Source organism: Protopterus annectens, chromosome 7.part1 (assembly GCF_019279795.1).
Source record: "Protopterus annectens isolate FY-2018-M chromosome 7.part1, PAN1.0, whole genome shotgun sequence".
NCBI lineage: Eukaryota > Metazoa > Chordata > Ceratodontiformes > Protopteridae > Protopterus > Protopterus annectens.
In genome coordinates, this window is record NC_056740.1 from 368161903 (window position 1) to 368182593 (window position 20691).

Consider the following 20691-nt stretch of genomic DNA (forward strand, 5'->3'; position numbering starts at 1 on the left):
GTAGGTAGGTAAAGTAAAATTACCAGATGATAATTGACTGGCAAGTGTTTGGATAGCGTCAGTAAAAAAGGAATTGAAGGCATTGGCAGTAAACATGGGATTTTCATGATCACTATTTTGTGGGTTTGGTGTACTGGATTGACCTGGATGTAGTAATTGGTTGACGCTTGCCCAGAACTGTTGTGGGTTATTGTGGTTAGCTTTCTGAAATTGAAGGTAGTAGTTTCTTTTATCTGATTGTATAGCTTTCTTAGTGTTATTTCTTAATTCTCTGAAAATTTGTTGATCAACAGGATTTTTGGTCATTCTCCATTTAGCCCAGTATTTATTGCTGAGATGCATTTTCTGTTTCGTTTCTTTTGAAAGCCAAGGGGCAGATTTGGTCTTGAATCTGGTTGCACAGGTTGGGGAATGGTGATCAAGAATGGCTAAAACATTTAAATTAAAGTATTGTACTGCTTCTTCTAGTGGGAGGTAATTTAAGGGAGACCAGTTGCATGCTCTAAGTTCATTTTGGAAGAGATCAGTGTTGAAGTTCTTTTTGGATCTGATATTCCTGATAGTGGTAGGAATGGTAGAATAGGATTTATGCCTGATGATATACGTAAGTGAGTGATCACTTATATCATCAAGAAGGGTTCCAGATTCATATGTTTGGGGATGCTTGTTTATAAGAATCCAGTCTAATGTGCTTTCCTTCTTGTTGTGCTTGTTTATCCTGGTTGGGCAGGTGATGGTTTGGGAGTAACCATGAAGGTTAATGTGGGTGGTAGGGTGGCTGCTACTACAGCAATTCCAATCAATATTTTTATCACCAAGAATGATAGTTTCTTGGGGCAGGTATTGAGATAGCCAGCATAGGATATTTTCCATGGTGGCAATGTTGTTACCAGGGGGTAGATAGATACAGATAATATAAATGGATTTGGCTTTGTTAAGTTCAAGTTTGGATATGAGAATTTCTGCATTGGTATTAGGAGGCGGTTTAGTGTCATAAGTAGTTAATTGTAATCCTGACTTAGATAGAATAGCAACCCCCCCCCCCACCCTTTTTGGTTGCACGGTCGAGTCTTAGAATATTATACCCTGGTGGAATGACTTCATTATCTTTAGTTGCTGGTTTTAGCCAGGTTTCTGTTAAACAAAGAATGTCGAAGGAATAGACATCTAAGAGGGCATGGAGTTGAGCTATTTTATTGTTAATGCTTCGAGTATTAAGATGAGCTACAAGGAGTAAATTAGATTGTCTAGTGATGAAACAATTAGTGGCTTGGTTGGGGTTGGGGAGAGAGATTGGGTTTGTTAATGGTCCTGGGTTTGGGTGAATGTCTCTGTCTTTTAATAAGTGGAGTTGTTTGAGATAGTATGGACTAGGGAGTTTGCTATTAGTGAGTAGGGATTTCCTGGGATTAAAGTTGTTATATCTAATGTGGTGTATTCTGTGATATTTTGCTAGTAGGTAACTAGGAGTAGTTGTTATGTTGGCATGGTTAGAGAGGATGGGCAGATATAGGGAGCTGGTTTGTTTGTTAGGGTGATGAAAGTATGGAAGTAATGGAGTTTCATAGGAGGAGAGTATGTAGGCAACGGTAAGAGGTGGAAGTAGTACAATAATGAGTAGTAGTTGGAAATGAACAGTAGAGTGTGGTTTATTCATCATAATGGGTGTGTAATTAATTGAGTTGTATGTAGGTGTGGATGTAAAGTAAGTATGAAGGAGGGGTAGAGAGGGGTGAATGAGGATAATGATGTCCTGCATATATGGAATTCCAAATCACCAGGAGAATATGGTGATAAATATCTCTGGAATTGTTCTTTTTTGTCTTTTTTGTTCCTGCTGTTTTTCCTCAGCTGTATAAAAGTAAAATTGATTGATTTACGTTGTGTAGAAAATTGTATTTATGATATTACTTTTCTTTTATAAAACAGAAGGGCAATTATTGTGACATAAGTTGTTTTAATAATAGTTCTGTTTCTGATTTATATAAAAACAAACTCACTGGAAAGCAGAAGCTTACAAACAAGAAGTAATTTTAATAATCCATAATAAAAAACATTAGTGCTTTTGTCTATAAAGTTTAAACTTCATCAGATTACATTAAAAATACCATGTGAACATTGTATACCTCCTCAAATCACATGACCATTTATAATTTAAGATATTTAAAGGAGCAGTGTATAATATCAGTAACCATAACATTCTTTAAAAGCTTTTAAAGTATCAACACAAACTCTTGTGCCATCCAAATAGTATAATATGATCATAAACATAAGAATTAATAAATAAAAAAATGTTATTATTAAAAAACGTTGCATGCAACTTAAAAAAAAAAAAAATATATATATATATATATATATATATATATATAAATATAAGGCTCAAAAGACAAACTCACCTCCGTAAATAGCACAAGTAACAAAAAACTGAGGGTAATGCTACTCAATGCCAGAAGTCTAAACCTCAAAATGCACGCACTCGAGGCACTCCTCAGTATGGAGAAAATCGATATATGTGCAGTAACAGAAACCTGGTTTTAGGCTCCAGAGAGAAACCCAGCACTACCAGACTACAACTCATACCATACATTTCGGCCATGGAACCCGGACCGAAAATCAAAAGGTGGGGGCGTATCCATATTCATCAAGGATACCCACACCTCCAGGTCAGTGGCACAGCACAATGCTTCATAGATCATCCACGTGCAACTAACAATGGGCAAAACTGCAATTCAAATTGTAGCTTGCTACAGATCACCCACCATGTCCCAGGATGCCCATTTCTGGAAACACTGGGAAACATAAAGGTCCTACCAAACACTCTAATATTGGGTGATTTCAGTTACCCAAACATTAACTGGGATAACTACTTAAGTACTAACTCCCTTGCCCAACATTTCCTAGAATTTATAAACTCAAATGCCCTGGATCAACTGGTCAACACTCCCACCAGAGGTGACAACATATTGGACCTGGTCATCACCAACATAGGTGGCCAGTATTCCACACCAGAGGTCAACTCCTTGCTGGTTAGATCTGACCATAAACAAATCACTCTGGATATCCATATTCCGCCCCCACCCCCAGTCAAGGAAACCACTGTGAAAAAACTTTCAAAAGCAAACCTCAAGTTACTTAAGACTGAGGTGGAAAGTTTCAAACTCCCATGCTAAAGGGTAATGTTGTCCAAGCTGCAAAATCCTTTAGTAATGCATTCTACAGGCACCTACAAGAATACATGGATCATACTATCCCAAGCAAAACCAAGACTAACTCCTCCAAGAACAGGAAACCAGTCTGGAGGACCCCTGCCATAAACAAGCTATACAATAAAAGGAGGAAACTAGTACAGAAAAGAGTAAAATCCCAAGAAGGGAAGACATCCCTGATCAGTATCAACAAGAAACTTCGATCCCTCATAAAATCATCTAAGATAGCTTCGAAAGAAAAATTGCCAAGGACTCCAAAGATTACCACAAAGCATTCTTTAGCTATGTCAAGAATCTAAGTGGCAATGCTCAGATCTGCTCGGAGTTAATGCAGAATGGCACAAAATACACTGAAACGACTGATATCGCCAACATCCTGGCAGACAGATTCAGTACAAACATCACCCCCCCTCTCACCCCCAAAAGGGCCCATAACCATACCAGAAGAATGTAGAGCCCCAGAAATCACAGACACTCAGGTTAAAACAGCCCTCTCCAAAGCCAAAAACACAGCATCAATGGGACCAGACAGTGTCCCAGGCTGTGTCCTACATGAGCTCAAGGATGAACAAACCCCTCACCTAAACACACTTTAAAACTCAGCCTCTACACAGACTACGTACCAATAGTGTGGCACACAGCAACGGTTATTCCACTCCACAAAGGTGCAGCCACAACAGACCCCGGGAACTATCGCCCTATAAGCCTGACTAGCTTGGTCTGCAAGGCTATGGAATGCATCATCATGGAACTCATTAACAGAGACATTGGGAACCTCCAAACACTGGACCTGGGTCTATATTAGAACATAGAAGTTTCAAAACTTTGAATATTCTAATATCGAACCCTATTCAGTGAAAGCTGAAAACATCGAACATACAGAACAGCGAATTTTTTCCTAGCGAACACAAGCACACCAAACAAACAACAATCCACACACATACGCCTAAAATCTTACACCTAACCCTACACTAAACTATACACACACCACTAACTATCCACTTACCTTAACCCAAACCCTAACCCTAAGGTCCGTCACTATCGCACACTCACCTCACCCGTGGCCTAACCCTAACTCACCTACCCCGCCCTAACCCTCATGTCCACACAATCGCACACTTACCTGATCCGCGCCCTAACCCTAACTCACCTAACCCGCCCTAACCCTCACATACACACACTCGCACACATACCTAACCCGTGCCCTAACCCTAACTCACATAACCCACCCTAACCCTCACGTCTACACAATCGCTCACATACATAACCCACACCCTAACCCTAACTACCCTAACCTGCACTCAATCGCACACTTACCTGAACCTGACCCATAACTTTCCACCACAGCGCTGAAAATACCGAAGCAACAGAAACGGACAACCACATTCTTTCCCTATGAAAAAATTTGGTTTTCTGTTGCTTTGATGTTTTCAGCTTTTGCTGAATAAGGTTTGATATTAGAACATTCAATGTTTTGAAATTCGATATTCTAATATAGATCCCACTGGACCCTACCCAGTTCGGCTTTGTTAAGGGGAGATCATGCCTTCTAAACCTGGTGGACTTTTTTGAGACAGTTACCAAGGGTATAGATGAGATAAATGTGGTCCACACAGCCTACCTAGACCTCGCAAAGGCTTTCAACACCATTCCCCATTCTGGTATTATAGACAAGCTCACCAGCGTGAAGATAAACCCCAGCTTCACAAAATGGGTTGCCAACTGGCTCACGGACAGAACCCACATGGTGAGAGTTGCAGGAGCTAGGTCCATCTCTAGACTTGTTACAACTGGTGTTCCCCAGGGCTTAGTCCTAGGACCCCTCCTGTTTGGCATATACTTTTCAGAGGTACACACAAGCACAGGAGGACTATGGCTGACCAAGTTCACAGACGACTGCAAACTGAGGGCTATAATTGACTCTCTAGTTGACACAGACATCCTCCAAAAGGGTCTCACTGAGACGAATACCTTGTGTCAAAATCATGGCCTCAAGCTAAATGCCAAAAAGTGCATAGTCATCCCCTTTGGAAAAAACAAAGTACCCACAAACTACCACATAGGTGGTAGTCCCCTAAATATGGAAGATGTAATAAGGGATCTGGGGACTCAAGTAGATAATAATCTCTCCTTTGATAATCACATTGCCAAAGTGGTTAGAAAATCCTTCTATGTGGCCCACATAATCACAAAAGGGTTTGCATCCAGATCAAAAGAGGTCATTGTGCCCCTCTACTCATCACTCATCAGACCCATCACAGAGTACAACGCCCCATTTGGGATGTACCTTACAAGACACCTGCAACAGCTGGAAAGACCACAGAAGTACCTCAGCAAGAGGATCACTGGCCTGAAACAGATGTCCTATGCAGCTCGACTGAAAAAAACTCCAGCTGTACTCGGTTGCATACCGCCTACTCAGAGGTGATCTCTGTCTGACATAGAAGGCCATCTTCAACTCAGAATTGATGGACATGCTCCACCTAAAGAAAACCATATCCCCTCGAGCCACATGCTGTAGGGATCTAAACTTCACCACAACAATAAATAGGACGTGCTGGAGGGATGAATTCTCATGATTTGGAACAAGATTCCAATGTACATTAGGCAGAGCTCCTCACTAACACTCTTCGAGAGAAACCTTGACAAGTGGATGGGAAACAGAAAGTTTATCCTGAGGATCACTTCAGTGGGTCTCCTGGACAGAGGCACAGAGAACTAATCTAAGGGGGTGGCGAAAGCCAACACATTCTGGCTAGGCTTATAAATGCCTTCGGGCAGATAGCCTAGTACCTACCTATGAACCTATATATGGGTTTGCTATCAAAATCAAGAATCACAGTTTTTCATGTATTTACTTAGATGAAAATAAATGTCAAAAATAAAAAAAAAATATTTAATCGAAATTATGACAGCGATAATGTCAGTAATTTGCAATTCGATGTTATCAACAAAACCCAGGTTACCTTGACTTCCGGTGATTTTCGCTAAAGTGGATTAGAACATTTTCAGATTAACATTATGGAAACTGGAAACCATGCGTTCGACCATCCCAGTATGGCATAACTGCCGTTCCAGATTTTGATAGTAAACATATACATGTATATATATATATATATATATATATATAGAGAGAGAGAGAGAGAGTAAGAGAGAGAGAGTGAGTGAGTGAGAGAGAGAAATATCCACACATGGAACCAAACTGCCTTATGTTACTTTTCATAAGCTTTTATTTTCACTAAACTTGTGATACTAATAATGTCACTGAATCCAACTGGAGCCATGGCACTGAGATAAATCTGCTACCACAATTCCCTCTGTTCTAGGATGATTGTCCATGGGCCACTTCTTGAGCTACACTCAACCTTCTCCAAAATATTAAAGGTGAATTTATAGTTGGTATGTGTAACCAAGTGCCTATATGGAGCATCTGTAGTTTTTTGCTTTTTTACATTGTAAATGTGCTCATATATGTGCTGTTTATACTTACGCTCAGTTTTTTCTATATAAAAACCAGGGCATGGTTTACAAAGAGCAATATGTACAATCCTCTATGTATGGCAATTGTACCAGCCCCTTATTGTCAGACTCCTGTTACCTACTTGTATACAATCATCTTCCAATATATATTGGCACTTTGCACATGACCCACATTTTACCATCTTACGAATGACTTCATTTTTGTAGTGGGAGACATCGAAATAATTTTTAAAACTGTGCCATCATTTGTATACAATTTTTGAACATGCTCCCAATTTCTTGTAAATGTCCCTATTAGTAGCAATAAGCTGCCAATTCTTTGTAAGAATTTTGGCAATCTGTTCACTGTCTGTATTGAACATGGTAACAAAGGAATGACCAAAATTTGTACCAGATTGGTCATGGACAGTATGCCTATTTTGGTTGTTATCCTCTGGGTGGCTGTTTTGAAGATTTTCCATTGTTTTTTATCCAATGAAGAAAAAATAGTCATGGTATTGTTATAACCAAGCAATCGGACATATACATGGGAGTTACTTTTGTAGATAACCTCATTCCTAACTGAATTAACAAGTTTAACAGGATAACCCTATTGATAAACCTTCCACATAGCCTCTGGCTTTCATCCAGGAAATCTTGAAATGTGGCTATCATCCTGTCAACTCTTAACATCTGCCCTTTAATGACTGCTTGTTTCTGGTGATAGGAGTGATTGCTACTAAAGTGCAGGAGGGTATTAGAATACGTAGGTTTCCTGTAAATTTTGGATGTAAGTATTTGATTTAAATAATCCTTTGTCAAAATAATATCCAAATAGTTGATGAAATTATGCCCAGTCATGTGGGTAAACTCAAGAAAGGGGGCTGTACCATTGATATAAGCCATGAAGTTGTCAATGCTGTCAATAGGCCCTGTCCAAATGTCAAGCATATCACCCAAAAGTGCATGTACAAATTGATGTGCTTAGCAAGTTCATTATTAATGAAGAATTTGTTTTCCCATGCGGCCATGATAATATTGGTAAAAAGTGGCCCACAGACAGACACCATCACAATGCCAGACGTTTGATTAAGATATTGTCTTTGAAAAAATATAAAATTGTTATCAAGGACAAGCTCCACCAGTATTGATAAGGTATTCATTTTTATGTTGTTCTAGTTTCATGTTATCAGTCAAATACTCAATAAACCATTCAAGTCCTATGCCATGAGGGATGCGACTAAAAAGATCTTTTACATCAAAAGTGATGAAAACTGATTCCATTACTACATCCAAAACTTGATACTTGGTTAAAAAATCCAAGGAGTCTCTGCACAAATGAGGAATATCCATCAATAGGGTTTTTCTAGCTATACAACTACTTTTAGAATGACCAGCATCCATGATATGTCTAAATGGCAGGTTGCTCAAAATTTTGAGTATTTTTCGCACTCCAGATATGGCAAGTAGTTTTGGAGTCTCAACATGCATAAAATTATATTGATCTGATGTAACTTGGCCTTGCATTAACATGTCATACAAGAAGAAATCCAAAATATTGATTTCATGTAGGGAGGCTTCTATGTACATGTCATTGTAAAGAATATTTAGCATATGCTGCTCATATTCAAATTGGTCCATAATGACGAAACATTTGCCTTTATCCACTTTCATAATTCTTAAATGTGTGGATTTGAGTTCATGCAGCAAAGCCCGTTGTTTTTCATAAGGATTATGATTGTTATTAATACACTGTTGATTCAACAAGTGGCGGACATCATGCTCACAAAACTGCTCAGTGATACTTAAGGTGGGATGCAAATCTGGGTTGAATGTACTTGGGACCCATAAACCACCATTTAATTATTATCATTACCAATTATTAGACACAGATTATGATTTTAGTAAACATTTTCAGTTCACTGATGACCTTAGTAATATCTGCATGTTTGGAAGGAACAAATGTATAGCCCTTACTGAACATGTTAGCATGTTCTGAAGTGATGACAAGTCAGTATAGTTATAAACTTTAAAATGATTTGTTTTGTTAAAAATTACTTTACATGTACCTGTATTGTTTACATCTGCTGCTGCTGTTGGCCATTCCACTTGCCTTTGCAGATGTTCATCCTTTGCAGTTGCAGTTGCCAAGAAAGATTAGGATAGGGGCTGTAATTGTTGCCTCTTTTGTTTCACAAGCATTCTAATTTCCATGGCCCTAGATATTCCAAAGCATGTTCATCTTGTCCTCATTCAAAATCATCCTCATGGATGCTCTCCAAACCAGTGTCATGGCTCAGTCCATTTCATTGCTCTGCCCTATATTGGCTCCTAGGTGGTTTAGGATACGCTGTGCCCTTGAGATAGTCAGTGGGGTCCTGTTCAATTTTCCTAGCTTTCTGCTGTTGGATGCTTGAGATACATTTAATGGATTTTACAAAGCTGAATCATGGGGATGTGTGCATTACATTTGAACCACTAGCAGAACAGGTGGTTGATGTAACATAATTTACATAAGTCATTCATTCACTATCAGATACCTGCTTCAGCCTTTTCAGGGTCATGAGAGAACCAAACCCTAACACAATAAGCAGTGGCACAAGGCAGAGAACCAATCCTGGAGGGGCAATATTCCTTTGTAAGATATGTGCACACACTCACTCTCACACCATATAAATGGCTTCCTGTTGAAACACTGAGGCTTTTATTTCTGAGTCTCAAAATAATGAGAAATAGACAAAAAAATACATCACTATTCTCATTTAAATTTGTTTTTGCAGGAGGCAAGACCCTCCATCCCCAAATTTATACATACCAACTCTGAGATCATTATATCTTTGAGAAAAGGAAATATTCTGAGAAATGGCAATTTCATCCTTAGTCTATGTAAGTCTGAAATTTTTGTCATTCACACTCAACATTTTGGGACTTGCTAATCTGAGTCCCGACATTTTAAATAGTTACAATCTGAGTCCCAACATTTAAAATGGTTACCAATATGGATACATGTAGACAGTTTAGAAGATTAATTGATTACCTCTCAGCATGACTTGAACATATTGGAGAAAACTGGAGAAACAGGGGGGAACCTCATACATGTACAGAGAGGACTGATTTATTTGGAACACTTTTGCTTCAGTGGAATGATTTTCTATATTTTAAATGTTTTTGCTCATTGCAGAAGAGCCTGATATTACAAAAAAAGCTTTAAATAGAATGTACATAAACTGAACTTACTTTATATGGAAGTTCCAGTCCATTTCTAATTGTTAAATTAATTTAGCAAAATAAATTAAGGATACCATGACCTTTCTGCTACTGCCTTACAGTTTTTAGAAGTATTAATGTAGTTTAACTGTATGGTTTGTTTTTGTATTCAAAGATGAGTGCATGACCTTTCTTATAGTGGTATTTTCTTCTGAGTAGTGCTATTTACTTTAGAAATTCTCAACACATATCTTTTTAAAACAGTAGCATGAAACACTTTTGAAATTTGCTTTTAATAGTTGGTAGAGTGAGTGTGACATTTGAGATCACATCAAAGTAGAGCTGTTAGATTTTATGTAAACTGCAGATACCATAAATGCTATACGTGCCTTATTTACAACGTGCTGGAAGGAGAAAAAAATAACGATTGCACAAGCACAAACTAGCAAACAGATTTTAAACACTATCAAGTCAAAAGATATCAGTATGAGATAGGACAATGGTTATGACGTTGTTGTTGGTATGAGAACAAGAGCTGAACTAACTCGAGGAAAGGAACTGAATGCACAAAAGAAGAACAGTGAAGCACCAAAAAATTTGAGAAAAGAAACTGTATCTCAGATAAAAAAAAAAAAGGTAGTGCACATAAAAGGGTATATTAAGACAGTGGAATGACTGAAAGGGACATTAATCACTTTGCCAAAGTGGTTAGAAAATCCTTCTATGTGGCCCACATAATCACAAAAGGGTTTGCATCCAGATCAAAAGAGGTCATTGAGCCCCTCTACGCATCACTCTTCAGACCCATCTTAGAGTACAATGCCCCATTTGGGATGTACCTTACAAGACACCTGCAACAGCTGGAAAGACCACAGAAGTACCTCACCAAGAGGATCACTGTCCTGAAACAGATGCCCTATGCAGCTCGACTGAAGAAACTCCAGCTGTACTCGGTTGTATACCGCCTACTCAGAGTTGATCTCTGTCTGACATAGAAGGCCATGTTCAACCCAGAATTGATGGACATGCTCCACCTAAAGAAAACCATATCCCCTCGAGCCACATGCTCTAGGGATCTAAACCTCACCACAACAATAAATAGGACATGCTGGAGGGATGGATTCCCATGCTTTGGAACAAGATTCCAATGTACATTAGGCAGAGCTCCTCGCTAATACTCTTCAAGAGAAACCATGACAAGTGGATGGGAAACAGAAAGTTTATCCTGGGGATCACTTCAGTGGGTCTCCTGGACAGAGGGACAGAGAACTAATCTAAGGGGGTGGCGAAAGCCAACACATTCTGGCTAGGCTTATAAATGCCTTCGGGCAGATAGCCTAGTACCTACCTATGAACCTATATATGGGTTTACTATCAAAATCAAGAATCACAGTTCTTCATGTATTTACTTAGCTGAAAATGTCAAAAAAAAAAATTATTTAATCGAAATGATGACAGCGATAATGTCAGTAATTTGCAATTCGATGTTATCGACAAAACCCAGGTTACCTTGACGTCCGGTGATTTTCGCTAAAGTGGATTAGAACATTTTCAGATTAACATTATGGAAATTGGAAACCATGCATTCGACCATCCTAGTATGGCATAACTGCTGTTCCAGATTTTGATAGTAAACATTTATATATATATTTATAGAGAGAGAGAGAGAGAGTGAGTGAGAGATAGAAATATCCACACATGGAACCAAACTACCTTATGTTACTTTTCATAAGATTTTATTTTCAATAAACTTGTGATACTAATAATGTCACTGAATCCAACTGGAGCCATGGCACTGAGATAAATCTGCTACCACAGTTCCCTCTGTTCTAGGATGGTTGTTCATGGACCACTTCTTGAGCTACGCTCAACCTTCTCCAAAATATTAAAGGTGAATTTATAGTTGGTATGTGTAGTCAAGTGCCTATATGGAGCATCTGTAGTTTTTTGTTTTTTACATTGTAAATGTGCTCATATATGTGCTGCCTATACTTATGCTCAGTTTTTCCTATATAAAAACCAGGGTATGGTTTACAAAGAGCAATATGTACAATCCCCTCTGTATGGCAATTGTACAAGCCCCTTATTGTCAGACTCCTGTTACCTACTTGTATACAATCATCTTCCAATATATATTGGCACTTTGCACATGACCCACATTTTACCATCTTATGAATGACTTCATTTTTGTAGTGGGAGATGTCGAAATAATTTTTAAAACTGTGCCATCATTTGTATACAATTTTTGAACATGCTCCCAATTTCTTGTAAATGCCCCTGTTATTAGCAATAAGCTGCCAATTCTTTGTAAGAATTCTGGCAATCTGTTCACTGTCTGTATTGAACATGGTAACAAAGGAATGACCAAAATTTGTACCAGATTGGTCATGGACAGTATGCCTATTTTGGTTGTTATCCTCTGGGTGGCTGTTTGAAGATTTTTCATTGTTTTTTATCCAATGAAGAAAAAATAGTCATGGCATTGTTATAACCAAACAATCGGACATATACATGGGAGTTACTTTTGTAGATAACCTCATTCCTAATTGAATTAACAAGTTTAACAGGATAACCCTATTGATAAACCATCCACATAGCCTCAGGCTTTCATCCAGGAAATCCTGAAATGTGGCTACCATCCTGGCAACTCTTAACATCTGTCCTTTAATGACTGCTTGGTATAGAAAATCAAAACTGCAACAACAAGCAAAAACGGACTTCGTTAAAGCAAATCTTCGGTCTTTATTACACCAATAATCCACCAGATTGAGCGCTTTCATCTGCCCTAAGCAGATTTCATCAGAATACTTCATAATCAGTGCCACACATTTTTATACTATTCTTAAATTACATAATTGTTCAATAATAATTAATTGAATCAATTTTTCAATAAACCCATGAATGCAATAAAACAATTAGTTTCAATGACTTGCCTAAGACAATTTTAACCCTTTTGTACATTACTATTTCTTTTTTCAAAGGATTGTATTAAAGTGCTACTGTGCATGTTAATGAATTAATATTTTGAATAAAAAAACTAGTATAAACAATTATATACCTTGTGCAATACATTTTAAATGAAAATGAAAATAAAAATGAAAATAAAAATAAAAATAAACATAAACATAGTCAATTTTCAGTTAAAATAATCCACCCCAAAGGTGTTCCTTGTATATAACCGTGTTTATACTTTAAATAACTGTGCTCCTATTACTGTTATGTTTGAAGTTAATAGTGAATGAATAAATAAATATTTGTTTATTTAAATGTGTGAGGGTTTAAACAAGTTTTAAAATTGAGTAACAATTCATCTCCAAAAGAAATAATAATAAATATATATATAAAACCAAAATACATATATATTTTTGAAACATTTTTAAACATTAAAATCTAATAAATAGTTGTGTAAATGATTGTATAAATAATTGTATATTTGTACTTATATCAAAACATAAATCTTTAAAAATATCCTAAAATTATTATTATATGTGTTTTTAAATTCATATAAAGTACAATTAATATATATAAGTTGTGTTTATGAAAATGGAAAACATGTTGTATAGTTGGTTATACTGTAAATACAGGTATATTAATCTTGTAATTAATATTGAATGAACCAAGGAAATGATAAAAAAGGGGGAAAAATATGGGAAAAAAATTATATATATATATATATTCCTGAATATTATGCTTTCAGAAAATGAATTTTTAAACTGTGGCTGCTTTATCAACCAGTATATCCTTGATGTTAATATATTCGTTAAGACCTGGCCTATAATTCGATTTCAGTCTCAACTGCCATTTAATCTCTTTCACCAGTAACTGATTTTTCAAATCACCTCCCCTAATATCCATTTTAATTGACTCTAAAATGGCAAACTTAAAATCAATAAAGCCCACACAATTTACAGAGTGTTTGTAAAGGGCACTTGTCTCCTTTTTTACCTTGATGTCGTTGATATGCTCGTATACTCTCTCTTTAAGTGCCCTCTCTGTTTTGCCTACATAAAAGGCAGTACATGTGGCGCAGGTGGCTAAATAAACTAACATTTTGGTGTGACAGTTACCCTTACAAAAGGATACCTTGCTGTTGAGACCATTGCTTAGTGTTATGCTCTCAGCCTCATTTATGTATCTACATTGTCGACAACTGCCACACTTGGTTGTACCTTTCCTTACTTTTTTATCCAAGTTACTTTTTCCTCTCTCAAATAACCTCTTGAAATTCATACCAGTCTTGTAGGTCAATAAAGGTTTATTCCCCACAATATCGTAAATTTCTTTGTTGGTCTTTAAAATAGACCAATTTTCCTCCAAAATTCTAGTGAAGTGGTCTGAAAATTCATTGTATTCCATGATACATGCTTTCGAAAAATTCTTCATGTTGGTACCTGAGTGTTCCTTATAAATAAACTTTTGACCTAACAATGGTTTGTATTTCAAACCCCATCCTACATAAACCTCTTCCAGTGTTTCACCAATTAATTCAATGGGATAACCTCTCTCCAAAAATGCTTCCATCAAGAATCTAAACTCAATTAATAAATCCTCCCTTTCAGAGGTCATTCTTGCAACCCTTACAGCCTGTCCTTTAATGACACTTCTCTTTTGGTGAAAGGGGTGTTGGCTGTTGTAATGGAGGTAAGAATTACACCAGGTTTCTTTGCGAAAAACATTGGACTTAAAACCTTTTCCTTTTTTACTTAATTTTATATCTAAGTAACTAATACTCTGATCCTGGACTTCATGGGTGAATGACAAAAAATTGGTAGTTCCATTTATATATTTCATAAATTCTTCCAATTTATTTTCATGACAATCCTCCCAGATGAGGAAGATGTCATCCAAGAACCTGAGATATACCTTAATGTTTTTCATGAATATACTTGGAAAAATATATTCTTCCTCCCACCCAAGGAGGACCAAATTTGCGTATATGGGGGCACAGGCTGCCCCCATGGCTACTCCTATGGTTTGCCTATAATATTTTCCCAGGAAAGTTATAAAATTGTTGTCCAATACCGTTTCTGTCATTTCCAATAGTAATAATTTTTCATCTGTTGAAACCTCTAAATATTTATGGACCATTTTTTCAAAAAATTCAAATCCTTCTAATCTAGGAATACTGGTAAAAAGGTCCTTGACATCCACGGTAACTAATTTACATGTCTCAGACCATATTCCCTCTTTAATTTTACCCAAGAAGTCCCATGAATCTTGTACTAAATGTTCCTGTTCTTTTACTACATTTTTTAACATTTGATCAATAAAGACAGGTAATGGGTGCATTTTAGAACCTTTAGCTGAGACAATGGGACGGAAGGGGGGTTTTTGTATATTTTTGTGTATTTTAGGAATTCCAAAAAATTGGGATATACGTGGATGTTTTTGTTTTAAAAAATTGTATATCCCAATTTCTATCCTGTTCTCTATGAGGTATTCTTCCAATAATGAATCTATCCTTCTGTAGGCCGTTTGGATCTCGTTGAATGAAATCGTTTTATAAGTTTCACTATCACTCAACATACTTAATAATACCTCATCATATGCTTTTTGTTCAAAAATAACCACACCCCCTCCCTTATCAGGTTGCATAAACCTCAAATCTCCATTTTCCCTTAGGGAATTAAGAAGTTGATTTTCAGTTTGTTTCAAATTGTTGTTTATAGACCTTTTCCGGGTTTGACTATATGTTTCGTATACCTCATTGGTTACTATATTCTCAAACATATGGATAACCGGATGCAATGGCGGGTTAAAAGTACTACTTCTTTTTAAACTTTGAGAAGTGGTAACTGTGTTACCCTTAAAGGGACTAACCTGTATATTTCTATTATTACTATTGGAAAATTCTCCCTGCTTATTAATTAAACTTAAATTCAACTTCCTCAAGTAGATTTTCAATTCTGTCAAAATATTTGCTAAATCTCCAGGAGTTGACCTAACAAACTTAAATCCTCTTGAAAACAATTCAAAATGCTCTTTTTCCAGCTTCAGGTTCACATAATTGTGTATCTTGTATCCTTTATACTGGAAAGTAATTCCATTGTTCTCCTGTCTAATTGTGTCTATCTCCCTCTCCTTCCCATCCTCCTCCATGCAGAATTGCTTCCACCCGTTTGATCTTGTGGACCTGGGTCCGATGGGTTCCGCTGTTTGCTCGCTATCCTTTCCGATCTCCGAGGTCCTAAAAAAACTTCTGTGGTTTCAGGAAAGGAATCTAACTTGTCTAAATGACCATTTCTCCTATTGCCATATCTTCCTTGTTCATAACCTTCATATACTTCACCTCTCCTATTTACCCAACCGTCATTAACATTTGAAATGTTCCTGTCCTTCTTTTTTCCTTGGTTGCCATTGTTTTTCCAAACTTTCTGAAAAGGGAGAGGATAACTTTTACCTTTTTTGTACTGCTCAATATCTCTAAATAATTTACCCTGTTTCCTTTGATATACTTTTTCCACTTTATTTTCTATTCTTGTCAAAATTCTAAAATATAAACCCTCATATTGTTCAAAAGCTAAATCATTCACAATTTCAATTTGAGCACAGTTAACATCATTTAACATTTTCTTCAGTTGCACTTCATTGTGTTTTATAAGTTTTGTTATTAAGGCAAAACCACAATCGTCAAAAAAAGAATAAAATTCTGACAATACATTTTCAGTGTAATGAATGCCAAAAGGGTACTTGTAAAATCTTAGTCCCTGAGGGACTACTTTTTTAATCAAACATTGGTGTAAATAATTGTTGTCTATCTCTACACATTTATATTTGTATAGCATTTTTTCTAAACCAAATATCTTGTCCTGTAATGTTTCTTCTTTTCTTTTAGAAACATTTCCTTTGGTAGACTGTAATGCATCACGTTCCAGATTCATTGTTTTATCAAAAACATAAACTTTTTCAAGAATGTCTTTAAAACTAGAAGCGTGATTTTCAACTGCTTCAACAGGTTGCCGTGCCTTATTGGAACATATTGCCATGCGGTCAATGGCTTGAACATTAAAATTCACAGTACCTTTTGAGTTTTTATTTAGATTAGGCAGTCCCCTGTTCTCCGATGTACATTTGGTTCCCTGGTTAACAGATTGCTTTCCGTCAGCATTGGAACCATTTCTCATAAAGTGCACCTCTGCCCCGTCGTTTCTGTTCAACCCACCATGACTCTCTGGATCCGAGCGTGGAGATGACGTCACTGGGCGCACTGAGGTACTGGCAACGGCGTTCTCATTCTCCTGCGGTCTTCTTACTGCAACCCGGTCCTCTTGTGAAAATAATTCAATCAATTTGGTTAGGTCCCCACGGAGCGATGTAAGCTCCTCTCTGAGCTGAGAGACCTCCCTTTGAGTCTGTAACAAGTTTACACTGTCATTGATTTCCACGTCAAAACCGACGATAGTGGAATCGTTCAAACTCACTTCCATTTCCAGGCACTGATAAAAAGTTATTAAGGTGAACGGTCTAAACGGCTTTTACCAAAATAGATTAACGAAGTCTCAGGAAAAAACAAACTGGTATAGAAAATCAAAACTGCAACAACAAGCAAAAACGGACTTCGTTAAAGCAAATCTTCGGTCTTTATTACACCAATAATCCACCAGATTGAGCGCTTTCATCTGCCCTAAGCAGATTTCATCAGAATACTTCATAATCAGTGCCACACATTTTTATACTATTCTTAAATTACATAATTGTTCAATAATAATTAATTGAATCAATTTTTCAATAAACCCATGAATACAATAAAACAATTAGTTTCAATGACTTGCCTAAGCCAATTTTAACCCTTTTTGTACATTACTATTTCTTTTTTCAAAGAATTATATTAAAGTGCTACTGTGCATGTTAATGAATTAATATTTTGAATAAAATAACTAGTATAAACAATTATATACCTTGTGCAATACATTTTAAATGAAAATGAAAATAAAAATGAAAATAAAAATAAAAATAAACATAAACATAGTCAATTTTCAGTTAAAATAATCCACCCCAAAGGTGTTCCTTGTATATAACCGTGTTTATGCTTTAAATAACTGTGCTCCTATTACTGTTATGTTTGAAGTTAATAGTGAATGAATAAATAAATATTTGTTTATTTAAATGTGTGAGGGTTTAAACAAGGTTTAAAAATGAGTAACAATTCATCTCCAAAAAATAATAATAAATCTATATATAAAAACAAAATACATATATATTTTTGAAACATTTTTAAACATTAAAATCTAATAAATAGTTGTGTAAATGATTGTATAAATAATTGTATATTTGTACTTATATCAAAACATAAATCTTTAAAAATATCCTAAAATTATTATTATATGTGTTTTTAAATTCATATAAAGTACAATTAATATATATACGTTATGTTTATGAAAATGGAAAAAATGTTGTATAGTTGGTTATACTGTAAATACAGGTATATTAATCTTGTAATTAATACTGAATGAACCAAGGAAATGATAAAAAAGGGGGAAAAAAATGTGGGAAAAAAATTATATATATATATATATATATATATATATATATTCCTGAATATTATGCTTTCAGAAAATGAATTTTTAAACTGTGGCTGCTTTATCAACCAGTATAGCCTTGATGTTAATATATTCGTTAAGACCTGGCCTATAATTCGATTTCAGTCTCAACTGCCATTTAATCTCTTTCACCAGTAACTGATTTTTCAAATCACCTCCCCTAATATCCATTTTAATTGACTCTAAAATGGCAAACTTAAAATCAATAAAGCCCACACAATTTACAGAGTGTTTGTAAAGGGCACTTGTCTCCTTTTTTACCTTGATGTCGTTGATATGCTCGTATACTCTCTCTTTAAGTGCCCTCTCTGTTTTGCCTACATAAAAGGCAGTACATGTGGCGCAGGTGGCTAAATAAACTAACATTTTGGTGTGACAGTTACCCTTACAAAAGGATACCTTGCTGTTGAGACCATTGCTTAGTGTTATGCTCTCAGCCTCATTTATGTATCTACATTGTCGACAACTGCCACACTTGGTTGTACCTTTCCTTACTTTTTTATCCAAGTTACTTTTTCCTCTCTCAAATAACCTCTTGAAATTCATACCAGTCTTGTAGGTCAATAAAGGTTTATTCCCCACAATATCGTGAATTTCTTTGTTGGTCTTTAAAATAGACCAATTTTCCTCCAAAATTCTAGTGAAGTGGTCTGAAAATTCATTGTATTCCATGATACATGCTTTCGAAAAATTCTTCATGTTGGTACCTGAGTGTTCCTTATAAATAAACTTTTGACCTAACAATGGTTTGTATTTCAAACCCCATCCTACATAAACCTCTTCCAGTGTTTCACCAATTAATTCAATGGGATAACCTCTCTCCAAAAATGCTTCCATCAAGAATCTAAACTCAATTAATAAATCCTCCCTTTCAGAGGTCATTCTTGCAACCCTTACAGCCTGTCCTTTAATGACACTTCTCTTTTGGTGAAAGGGGTGTTGGCTATTGTAATGGAGGTAAGAATTACACCAGGTTTCTTTGCGAAAAACGTTGGACTTAAAACCTTTTCCTTTTTTACTTAATTTTATATCTAAGTAACTAATACTCTGATCCTGGACTTCATGAGTGAATGACAAAAAATTGGTAGTTCCATTTATGTATTTCATAAATTCTTCCAATTTATTTTCATGACAATCCTCCCAGATGAGGAAGATGTCATCCAAGAACCTGAGATATACCTTAATGTTTTTCCTGAATATACTTGGAAAAATATATTCTTCCTCCCAGCCAAGGAGGACCAAATTTGCGTATATGGGGGCACAAGCTGCCCCCATGGCTACTCCTATGGTTTGCCTATAATATTTTCCCAGGAAAGTTATAAAATTGTTGTCCAATACCGTTTCTGTCATTTCCAATAGTAATCATTTTTCATCTGTTGAAACCTCTAAATATTTGTGGACCATTTTTTCAAAAAATTCAAATCCTTCTAATCTAGGAATACTGGTAAAAAGGTCCTTGACATCCACGGTAACTAATTTACATGTCTCAGACCATATTCCCTCTTTAATTTTACCCAAGAAGTCCCATGAATCTTGTACTAAATGTTCCTGTTCTTTTACTACATTTTTTAACATTTGATCAATAAAGACAGCTAATGGGTGCGTTTTAGAACCTTTAGCTGAGACAATGGGACGGAAGGGGGGTTTTTGTATATTTTTGTGTATTTTAGGAATTCCAAAAAATTGGGATATACGTGGATGTTTTTGTTTTAAAAAATTGTATATCCCAATTTCTATCCTGTTCTCTATGAGGTATTCTGAAATTTGACTATGTTTATGTTTATTTTTATTTTTATTTTCATTTTTATTTTCATTTTCATTTAAAATGTATTGCACAAGGTATATAATTGTTTATACTAGTTATTTTATTCAAAATATTAATTCATTAACATGCACAGTAGCACTTTAATATAATTCTTTGAAAAAAGAAATAGTAATGTACAAAAGGGTTAAAAATTGGCTTAGGCAAGTCATTGAAACTAATTGTTTTATTGTATTCATGGGTTTATTGAAAAATTGATTCAATTAATTATTATTGAACAATTATGTAATTTAAGAATAGTATAAAAATGTGTGGCACTGATTATGAAGTATTCTGATGAAATCTGCTTAGGGCAGATGAAAGCGCTCAATCTGGTGGATTATTGGTGTAATAAAGACCGAAGATTTGCTTTAACGAAGTCCGTTTTTGCCCCTTTAATGACTGCTTGTTTCTGGTGATAGGGGTGATTGCTACTAAAGTGCAGGATGGTATTAGAATACGTAGGTTTCCTGTAAAT